The following is a 12,283-nucleotide window of genomic DNA, read 5'->3' as shown; positions in this document are numbered from 1 at the left end:
TCGTGCTGCCATGCAAGAACATCAACTGAGGCACGACATGACGTTTCAATATTCAAAATGAGCTCCACGTCTACTGGGAGAAAAGTTTGGCTGACCAGCTCCACATTACAGTTCATATGACGTCCAATAGCTCAGACACTAGCCGGGATTTCCTCGAGAAGTCAAAACCTTCATGTTGGATTGCCTTGGGATTGTCCTGCCAAATCTGAGTATTGTTCCCATTTCCAACACGCCAAATGAGGCCTTTCTTGACCATGGGCAATAGATGTCTAGGGTGACGAAGGATTGCCTGCAAAAAACCGTGTTAATGACATTACCATTTGGATAATATCTTACCTTAAGTGCCCGGGCTACCAAACTTTCAAGGAACTCAATCAATCGTCAAGCTTGTCGTGCAAGCAGTGCTTGGTTAGTATCACGAAAACCTAAGCCACCATGCTGCTTAGACCGATGGAGCTCCTTGTCTATCAAATATTTTGACAAACATTTTCAGTTATGTGCATCTGACCTATCTAAAAGAAAAAGTTAGCGCCACATTAGGTTTAGAGAACGATGTTAATGTATCATTTGTAATAATTAACAACAAGCAGTGCTTGGTTAGTATCACGAAAACCTAAGCCACCATGCTGCTTAGACCGATGGAGCTCCTTGTCTATCAAATATTTAGACAAACATTTTCGGTTATGTGCATCTGACCTATCTAAAAGAAAAAGTTAGCCACGTTAGGTTTAGAGAACGATGTTAATGTATCATTTATAATAATTAACAACTGCACCATTTTGGTAAAATTTAGACAAATTTTCGGTTTTTTCACGCTTACGACCAGTGCATCTTCAGTGAAAAACTATTATGAAAGAACATTAATGTAAATCAAATAGTATGTTAACGTTAAAGGTGCACAAATGATCATACAAGGACATGCAATTACAACATGACAGGTTCAACAATGTTGTGTGATCCCCGAGGAATGCCTAACTAACACTCCTTTCCATGTACTAATTAAGTATAGACTACAGTAATCCTGCCAATGCCAACAGACACATCACATCACATCTAAGCCATGCCGGTTCTCCCCCCCCCCACCCCGCCATGGGCGCCAAATCGCGCTTTCGTGATCTCGTGTCTAGCCTACGAGATTTCGACTAGCCTATGTTGGTTACCTGCGCTCGCTTTGCAGATTAGGCAAGAAGACAATCACACATTTGCGGCTCAATGGCAGAGAAGTAGGGACAATCACAAACTAAAGAAATGTGTGGCTCTATGGCAGAGAAGTATGTGGCAGCCAAAGTAGATCGATATTAGGTCATCTCTAACTCGTCCACTCAAATTTAATCATTTATCTGGCCAAGTAAACTTAACTCCATATAATTTGAGGAGCTAAAGGGTGACCGTTCCTATCCAACCCCCTATATGTAACTCCTTATAAAATTTTACCAAATCTTTTAAACTTTGTCACATACATTCGAACCAGGTTGACCAACAGACATACATATCATTATCAAATTGAACATTTCAAATTAAAACATGCACAAAGTTCATTCAAAATGCAACACCTAGATTAAATTCACCCTAAAAGACACCATATTAGTCAAGCACCCAAAAAACACCTTATCGATCAAGGTCTTCCTAAATAGAACCACAACAATCTAGATGCATGTAGCACCTCCAAAAGGCATCACATCTACCATTAACATCATCTCTAAAGGAATTGAAGCACGTTTATGCTCATCACCACCAAGGAAATCATCATAAAAGTCATCACCACCTCCATGCCCACCACCACGGAGGCCACCACCTCCATGTCCACGACGCAGAGGCAACCACCATCACGATCTAGGATTCTGGCACGAGTGCGCTCCCGATAGATTCTTGTCGTGGTATCCATCGTGTTTGCATGCATGAAAATGGGAGCACACTCTTCGGCCTTCTTCTCTTTTGCTAACCTTTCCATGGGGCGAGGCGAGGCCGCGTCTTTGTCATTGTACTTGATGGACGATACGTGCTCGGCAGTTGATTCCGGCTCGGCGGTCTATTCCGGCGGCGTAGTGCCGGTGGGATGGACCGGCGGGGTTGCGGAAAGGAGCTCCAATTCCATTCCGGGGAGAATAGGGGGCGTCCGCACCAGCGGGAAGGTGGGGAGATGTAAACGGCGGCAAGGTGTGGAGGTAGGTGGGAGAGGGGAAAATATACTTTGCCGGTAGCGCGGTTGAGTATATTTAGGAGAGTTGGGCCAGTTTTGATGGCCGGGCCTTATAATTTCTACTCCTATAATCGTACAAATGGTCGGTTATGTGCGGGGTTTTGGCTGAATTTTACTGCTCTAAAACTTTTTAATGAATCGGGTAGAGTTGCTCTTGCTACGCTGAATTAATGAAGGTGTCCAGATCCTTGGGGCCTCTACCTGTTAAAAAAAATCCTACTTTGTAGCTCAGCTTATAACTCGAGTCAACCGGAACTCGTTTTTTTTAATACTAGTTAGCTAAGCTTCGATTTGCTCGCTGAAACACTAACTTGTCTCGAGTAATACTCACCTGGCACATCTAAAAAATGAAATCCATTTAGCTGTTGGGACCAGCGGTGTGTGTGTCGCTTGTAAACAGTTATAAGGAGAGCACAGAATGCAAGATCCATGACTCATGTTATCATTTTAGCAATTAAAGCAAAACAAAAGTTTGAAGATAACACCATTTTGCCAGCAAGGCACATGGTTTTATTTGGAAGGTTGTGGCGATTCCATGTAAAGCTAACAGAAAGTTGTACAAAAACAAAAAAACAGTTGTCCATATGTGGAAACTCTTAGTGTCCTGCTTTTAAAAGTTCGAAACTGAATGCACCGAGACAAATTACATTGTTTCCAAAACGACACGTAAAGTGAAGTGTAGGTAATGTGAAACGCATGCTAGAGTGAACGGTTCAGAAATTAGTTTTAACAAAATGTCATACTAAAAAGCTCCGAGTTTCCTATTTTGCCCCTATGGCTCCTTTTAAAGCCTATATAGGGAGGCAATTCCGCTCACACACAAAGGCATCAAGTATCCCAAAGTCTTTCTTCTCTCTCATTCACTAGAAATTAGAGGGTGATTAGAGATGTCGCTCTTATCACCACCACCACCACCATCATCATTATTGATCACCTCGCCTTATGGATCAGGAAGCGATACTGTTGGATCCATTTCAATTGGTTCTTACGGACCGTTGATCGCAGTTCTAGTCGTCATTGCAGTTCTCATAATTGCCTCCTTGGTTTTTGCTCAACTCTGTGTTAGGAGTGGGGTGTTTGTGAACACTCGTATATGATAGGGAATCCTTCGTTGATCAAGAATGTGGCATGCGTGTTGGTGAGGGCACTCTTCCTCCTGTGAAGGAAGATGATAATGAGGGTGCAGCTTCAGAGGAGTTGGATGAGCTGGAGGAGTTGGAGGTCCCCCAAAATGAAGATGTGGACGAGGATAGTTCTTCCCAAGAAGGTTTCTAAGACATCCATCAATCTATGTTGTTATTTCAAGAAGTGTTTACATCCCATGTATTCCTTCGATGCCATGTATGTTATCTTGGAAGTTATGCGGATGAATCTATAAATTTGATGTGGTATCTCTCTATTGTTTAGCTTTTCTTGGCTTTCTTGAACTGCGATTGATGTTCGTTTCATATTATTGAAGATTTAGATCAAGTATGGAGCTGTTTTCTGGTTGCTAGGTTCGCACTATTTTTACGTATCTTGTACCGTCCGATTAAGACTTGAACGGCTAAAAGAACGCGGGAAAGAAGTTTGAACGTCCATGCACGTAGTACCTCATATATCTTAGACCTCCCTCCCCGGCCCCACCCCCGGATGCCTGCATATGCACTATTGCAGCCGACTAATGAATATCGAACGAATTGGTGCCTCCATACACGGGCGAAGCCCGCCTAAAATAGCATTAGGGTCATCTCTATTGCATTTGGGTCATTTTCTACCAATGAATAATATTTATTACTAATTTAGCAAGGATTTTCATCAAATCATTGGGGTTCGATTGACCCCACAAATTGTACCTAGCTCCGCTCCTGACTGTACACATCGTTGCATTATGGATGTGCGTGCTGTGTGAAACCAAAAAACCTATTATGCGAATTATGAAATGAGAAATAGTTCTATTTTGTTTCCATCAAAGTTTCTTAATTGTTAATATTGTAGGCCATTCTTTAAAATCTAATATCTTGTTAATTTTATACTATGTAAGCAACACATTCTGATAGTTCACACTTCTTGGTTCCTATTGAAGTTCTGCCACCCACTTAGCAAATTTTAGCTGCTGGCTGCCACCATGCTAAACAAACTGACAGTGCATTAAGTTTTTGTCACTTAGTTTTTACGTTTCTACTGCATTGTTCATGCATTTGAACATATATTTTTGGCAGCTATTAATTCTCTCGGGTGTATACAGCAAAAGGGTGCGTGAACCTTATGCCCTCCTTTTCTTTTAGAATCGTATACGGTTATACCCTCTATTGGCAAAAAAAAAAAAACAAAAAAAAAAAAACAATAACACACGAGGAACAGAACATGCAAAAAAAGCCCCCCCCCCCCCCCAAATACTCCGTAGTCTTTTCTCTGAAAAGAAAACAACTGTAGCCACATGTTTTGCTGAAATTTCCTTTGGTGCCCAAATCAAGAAAAAGAAATGTACGTCAACGATGCGCTAGTAACGAAATTGAGCTCTTGCAAACCATGCGATCGATGTCGTGCTGATCCCGCGTGCTAATCCAGATTGATACTTGGCGTGGCCACACAACTTCTTTGATTTCTTGACATGAAACTGTAGTATTTTTGTTCATTGTCTCATCGGCAGTATACATGTATTTTTGAAGCCGCACAGCAGTTTTTCCCACTGCATATTTTTATTATATTCATTTGTTAAATACAAGAGAAGAATGGTAATGTAGGCCAAGTGAGCTGACGTTAGTGAGCCAGCTGGCACTAACGATGTAACAAAATTCTGTTTGGTGATTTTTGACAACAACCAAAATCTGAAATTGGCTCACAAAACTGTGGTGACATACTAGCATTTTTTAAGTATTACTGCTCACTCCTGTCAATATCGATTGAATATTTAGCTTTGTCTTAAGTAACACTTATTATGTTTGACATGGACCACATGTAAAAGAAAATATATCATCATAAAAAAATTAAAGAAATTTAATTTACGCTAAAGTTAGGACTTCTATCAAATTAGAACAAAAAAATAAGTTCAAATATATACACGTACAATACATATATTTTCAATATTGCGTTAAAAATGTCACATTTTTTTGTACATATACTATATATATACCCTACATCACCATATATAGCAAAATGAGATGTGTAAATAACATTTTTTCATGCAATTCACAGTCTCTAGTCTCTACTGACAAAAGTCCCTACGAACGTTAAAGGGGTGCAGCGACCCGCAAGACGTGTCGCGGCGCTCAATCGATTTATCAGTAGCTGGGTGAAAAAGCGCATCTGTTTTACCAGCTGCTGCGGAAGTCCAATACTTTTGAGTGGACGACTGAGGCACAAGTAGCTTTTGATGATCTCAAAATAATTATGTCAACTTCACCGGTGCTCGTAACCCCTCGTGAACTAGAACCAATGTTGCTCTACATTGCTGCCACAAATCAGGTGGTCAGTATTATGCTCATCGTCGAGCCCGAGGAAGAAGGCAAGATCCATGGAGTTCAACGTCCGATTTATTATGTCACTGAAGTCCTTCCTCTAGCCAAGAAATGATATTCACATTATCAAAATTTAGCATATGGCTTCTTCATAACAACACGACGATTACAACACTACTTTCAGGAGCAACCAATTGTAATAGTCACTGAAGCTCCATTATCAAACATCCTTAATAATCCCGATGCAACGGGACTAGTCTCCCTACGGGGGATCGAATTATATCCACGAGTCACATACGAAAAGCCCAAGGCCATCAAATCTTAGATACTTCCTGAATTCATTGGTGAATGGATAGAGGTCCAGACTCCAAGCCCTCCAGATATGTCGGGCTCCTGGAAAATGTACTTTGATGGTTCAAAGAGAGCTGAAGGTGCATGAGCAGACGTCGTTCTCATTTTCCAAAGGGCGATAAGATGCGATATGTTCTAAAGATGAATTTTCGCAATGCCTCTAACAATGAAGCACAGTATGAAACCTTGTTGCATGGCATGCATATGGCTAAAGTATGCAGCGCTACTCGCCTCATGATTTATGGAGATTCAAACCTCGTTGTACAACAAACAATGAAGCAATGTTGTGAAGTTAATGAAAACATGATTGCATATCACGACATGTATAACCTCCTCGAGGGCATTTTTGATGGATGCGAGCTTAATCATATAGCTCGCTCCAGCAACGAAGAAGCCGATACATTGGCCAATAGAGGATCCACATGAGCACCCATCCCAGATTGAGTTTTCCTCGAGCAAATTTAAGAGTGGTCCATCAAGGTAAATCATGTAGCATCAAATCAGCACTCGACAACACACTCGGGGGCTACATCAGAGACATCCACAACAATAGACGAGCAAGATATACTCGAAGTTCTAGTACAAGCATTGTTGATTGAACCGATGTGGGCAAATTCATATCTCGCATATCTCCTGATAAGGGGAATCCCAGCAGATCCTCCTAGGGTGTTGCCCAATCTTTCACAGCGAGAACCCGGGATAGTAGATACTCCCAACAACGCGAAGAACGCAGCCTGGAGAAGGGGAACGAATCCAGCAAGCAACGGATCGATGAATGATGCGCCTCAAACCTGAGCTAGACAATCCTTGATGAACACAAGAACCTTCGCAGCAGATATATTAGATAAACGGCAGCGCCGTACCCCTGGAGGGATGATACACGTGAACACACGCAATGGTTTGTAACCTAAACTTTAGTCTAAACTTGTCTACCTAAACCCTAGCCGCACCATCTCCTTATATGAGGGGAGTGGTGGCCGGCCAGCGCTTGTGGGCCTCTCTAACTTGGTTTGGACTGGTCCAAACCAAAACTGACTCAACTTATTAAAAACCCTAATTGGCCCACATATTACCATTACATAAAATAAGATAACTAGGCTGGTGGAGTCCTGAAATTAGGCTCCATATAGGCCTACATGCCCGTATCATCCTCCCCCCTTCAAGAAGCGTTGTCCCCAACGCGTGAGGGTCTTCTGGAAAAGGTGACGTGATATGAACATGACACGTCATCGCCGTCCTCAAGTCTTGCTTGCCTTCCACACTACATCCTCCCTCGCGGCTTGCTTGACTTGATACAGCACTTGGCGCCTCCTTTCTTCTCCACATGAACTTGGACTTCGGCGCCAATACCTTCTTCTTGCGAGGTTTTGATGGACCCCTGTGTCGCTGAACATGACCCTGCACAAGATGTGTAATGCCTGGACCACATAAATGTCTCACACGTCCATCCTTGCCTCGATGCATCCGCGGTGTCGCAGAAAACTGGACTGCAGTACTCCTAGTACGGTAGTGCTGCTGCCCACTATCTCCACTGACGCGCTCGCCTCCCACTCCTACCACGCGCATCTGCGCCACATGTACTGAAACATCATTAGCACAAACATCATCAGTCTGTATACTGGAATCAACACAAACTGGAACTGTAGCACATGCTGCAACATCCACATCAATAACAAGTGTAGCTTCATCCGGCTTGTCACCAACAAGAACTGGCTTGTCATCTACAGGCATGGCTGAAACATCAACAACATTAATGCTCGGAACATCATGTACCTCATGTTGCACTTTAGACTTGTGCAACTTCTTCTTACGCACCACTAACTCCACATCGGACTTGATATGATCATCACCCATAGCCTTCAAAGTCCGTTGTTTGCCACCATGCATAAAAGAATATGTATTGGCTCTCCCAGCATGTGTCGCATTACGATCATACTGCCAAGGACGCCCAAGTAACAATCCACACACCTCCAATGGCAACACATCGCACTCTATCTCATCAACATACTCATCAACTGTAAATGGCACACACACCTTGTGAGTAATCTTCAGCATACCATAGCTATTCAACCACTCAAGACGCTTAGGTTCAGGAAGACGCCATGTAGACAACCCAATGCTGCCACCATCGCCTTGCTTATGCCATTAGTACAGCTACCACCATCAATCATCAACTTGCAAGCCTTGCCCTTGATAAAGCACTGATTCTGAAACAAAACTCCACCGCTGAACCTTGTCAACTGTCTTGCAAGCATCACCTTGTACCTTCTTGAGTTGCATATTCAGCCCGATCAATGGTACATCCTCCTCAAGAGTCACAGTAGTGCTCTTGGTATCAGAGCCAGGTTTCCTCTCCTCTGAAGATATCACCTCGCCTTTAGTGACTGTCGGTAGTGGAACAACCTCCTGAATAGGGACTATGCACTTGCCCACTTCCTGTATTGCATGCACAACTCCGGAAGGCTGCTCACTCTCCTCCATATACGGTAACACGAAACCATCACGAAGAAAAGTTTTGAAGTCCTCCCAAGTACAAGCAAATTCTCCTCTATCAACTGCATCACACCAATAATTGTCTAACTCCTCGTCCACACGCCGGTGAGCGAGAATATATGCATCATACCCAGTGAACTTCTTATTGTATGTGCGATAGCGATTGAAACCTAATTCCATGTTCTTCTCCCAATCTTCATACTCCTCAACAGTCACCCAATGGTGCAGATACCAACTAAGTTTGGATACATGACATTGTATTCGCAGCCTGATATCAAGATAATCATTGAAAATAGCACTGGACTTCTTGCCACGCGAACACCATATACCAAAAACATCGCCTGGAAACGAAACCGTCGCGGAAGACTGCTGAACTGCCAGGCTGAAAGCTGGTTGCGCTGGCCTAAAAACTGGACGGGCCGGCCCAGCAGCCGGTTTGACCGGGCGGGTGATCGGTTGGTCCGGCCTGTCATCCGGTTTGGCCGGGCCAGCGACCGGAGGGATGGGCGAAACCCCCTGGACATTGCCCCGGTTGGCACCAGTTGTAGGGCCGGTTTTGGCCGGGCTGAGCCGATCGGGAGCCCAGTCTGACCGGGTCTGGCACTGGTTCGGCCGATCCTGTGTCCGGTCGGCCGGTCCTGGAACCGGATCCTGTCGCGATCTGCCTTCTTCTTCCCAACTCCAAACACCAAAATTCTCCATTTTGATACCTGGAACAGCCATGGATGATGGGCAAACTGCACCACAACAATACCAAACTTCCTCCAACCAACCTCCTTCGACCGAGAGCCAATCTCCTCCGATCTAGAGCCAATCTCCTCCAATGCAAACCAATCCGAAGAGATCGATCAACAAAACCTCGCTGTGAGCAACCCAGTAATCTGATACCACATGATAAGGGGAATCCCAGCAGATCCTCCTAGGGTGTTGCCCGATCTTTCACAGCAAGAATCCGGGATAGTAGATACTCCCAACAACGCGATGAACGCAGCCTGGAGAAGGGGAACGAATCCAGCAAGCAACAGATCGATGAACGATGCGCCTCAAACCTAAGCTAGACAATCCTTGATGAACACAAGAACCTTCGCATCGGATATATTAGATAAACGGCAGCGCCGTACCCCCGGAGGGATGATACACGTGAACACACGCAATGGTTTGTAACCTAAACTTTAGTCTAAACATGTCTACCTAAACCCTAGCCGCACCATCTCCTTATATGAGGGGGGTGGTGGCCGGCCAGCCCTTGTGGGCCTCTCTAACTTGGTTTGGACATGCCCAAACTAAAACTGACTCAACTTATTAAAAACCCTAATTGGCCCACATATGACCATTAAATAAAATAAGTGGAGTCCTGAAATTAGGATCCACATAGGCCTCCATGCCCGTATCATCTCCTGCGACAGGAGCTACCAGATGCTCCAGCATAAGCACAATGCATCATCAGTCGCTCCAGGACTTATCAAATTATCAATGGTGAACTTTACAAACGAAGTATATCTGACATCCTACAGAGATGCATATCACCCAAAGACGGTAGAATTATCCTACTTGATATCCACGAGGGTATTTGTGGTCATCATGCTAGCAGTCGAGCGCTAGTGATTAAAGCTTTCAGGGTCAGGTTTTCTTGGCCCACGACCACGCAGGATACCAAATATCTTGTTAGTAAGTGTGACACTTGCCAACATTTTGCAACTAAGCCTCATGCACCCGCTGCAGAGTTAAACACAATCCCTCTCGCTTGGTCTTTTGCTCAATGGGAACTCTACATGGTAGGAAAGTTACAAAATTTCTCCCGCGGAAGTCATGTTTACTTGCTTGTTGTCGCAGACGGACAAGTTCACAAAGTGGATAGAAGCCATGTATGTTACCAATCAAGGTGCTACCGCATGAAATCAATAGTCTTCAAATTTGGCGTCCCTCACGTCATCATAAAAGACAATGGCTCTAACTTCACATCAAAATAACTTCAAGATTATTGCAACGAAATGGGGATTCAAGTTAGCTACGCATCAGTAGTGCACCATCAGACCAATGGTCAAGTCGAGAAAGCTAATGGCTTTGTTTGCAATGGCAACAAGAAAAGGCTTCTACGACCTCTAGAGCAAGAACCAAGTGCTTGCTCTGAAGAACTACCCTCTATCTTATGGAGTATGCCTACAACTCCAAACAGGTCAACAACCTTTACACCCTTCTTCATGGTCTATGGTGTTGAGGTTGTGCTTCCGTCAGAAGTACGCTACAATGCACCTAGAGTCACCGCTTACGAGGATAATTGATCATCAACTACACTCGAAGATGATGCTGATGTCCTTGACGAAGCTCGAGACATTTTTTGTCTTTCTCGGACCGCTGTATATCAGCAGGGACTACGCAATTATCACAGCCGGAGAACTCAGCCCAAATACTTTTCTAAGGGAGACCTTGTTTTGCGTCTTAAACAACAAGGACATTTGAATAAAGCTAAATGTTTCTCCATTATGATCTTACATTTCTTTAAAATGCCCTTTACCCCATAACACAAAAGCTTGATTAGTTGATTCTGTCTAATGATTAAAACCTTTGTAATCTCGATTCAGTTGCAATTCAACTGGCAGATCGATAAGGTATATGAATCACAGATATCAGGCCAACGAAACAGTTTTGCAGGGTGGTATTGTGTTACTAAATAGTTACTTCACAAACTTTCATAGGCAATCACATCAAAACATCCCATCGGGAGCGCACACAAATCATAAAAACAAGATAAATCTTTTCTCATTCATCCAGAACAAAAGGGGCATAAAACTATCAATTACATCAAATAACTTTACTACATATTCTAGAAATCAAAAGGTTCTCTATTTAAAAGAAAAATGGCTCTGAAACACTAGAGCTTGAAGACGACGAGATCTGTGTCGAAAAGGAGTTGATGGAGAAGTACGCGCTCGAGGTCGACGAGATCTGTGTCGATAAGGAGACCACATAGATGTAGACTACTCCTCCACAAGAAGATAAAAATCACGGCACATGAGGTTGTTGAAGATCTTAACAGTGAAGTTGTAGGTGCTCTAACGATGGAAAAACATCGGAAGGAAGCCAGCTCGTGTTTGTAGCTGAAGGCGAACTCCTTCCAACCATCGTGAAGAACATGTGCCCTTATCCGTCGAAGTGTGTGGTCATTCTCCGCGTCTTTTGGCCAGTGCTAGACTCCCTTAGAAAAGCATAGCCAGAATCTTGCTTAGCAACAACATTGATGAACTTGTTAGGAAGCTCTAGGCGCTCCAAGGTTTCTTCCCTCACAAAAGAGAAGAACTCGAAGCCAGGGAAGTTAGAAGGAGTCTTCCTTGGAGCAAAACCTGGAGTAGGGATGAGGATTGGGGCAGGATCTGGCCTAATAACGGAGTCTTCGGCGTGAAGAACTTGTGGTGGAGAAGCAAGGCGGCGCTCTGGTGCAGCTTCTTCTTCATGTCCGGCAACAACGGACGCTGGCTGACTCCTGCCACCACGAGGATGATCGCGGTTGCGCCTTTCAATGGTCTCTCTAATAAGACGAGGAGGAATGACCTTGGGCTTATTCTTGATCCCAAGGGGACGACCACGATCGTGCTTCACTGGCGCTGCTAGAGGGTTAAAAGTGCCATGAAGGATCTGATCTTCCTCCATGACAGTCGAAGGACAAAAAAATCTATGGGGTCTTTCTTGAATAATAAATGGATGAAGGAGGAAGGAGAGGAAGATTTGGCATGAAAAAGACAAAGGAAAAAACTTGAAGATTTCTTCCTATATATACTAGTGAGCAAGATGAGGAGCACCA

The sequence above is a fragment of the Lolium rigidum genome, chromosome 4, assembly GCF_022539505.1.
Source record: "Lolium rigidum isolate FL_2022 chromosome 4, APGP_CSIRO_Lrig_0.1, whole genome shotgun sequence".
In the NCBI taxonomy this organism is placed as follows: Eukaryota; Viridiplantae; Streptophyta; class Magnoliopsida; order Poales; family Poaceae; genus Lolium; species Lolium rigidum.
Note: the sequence above shows the minus strand (reverse complement) of the source record.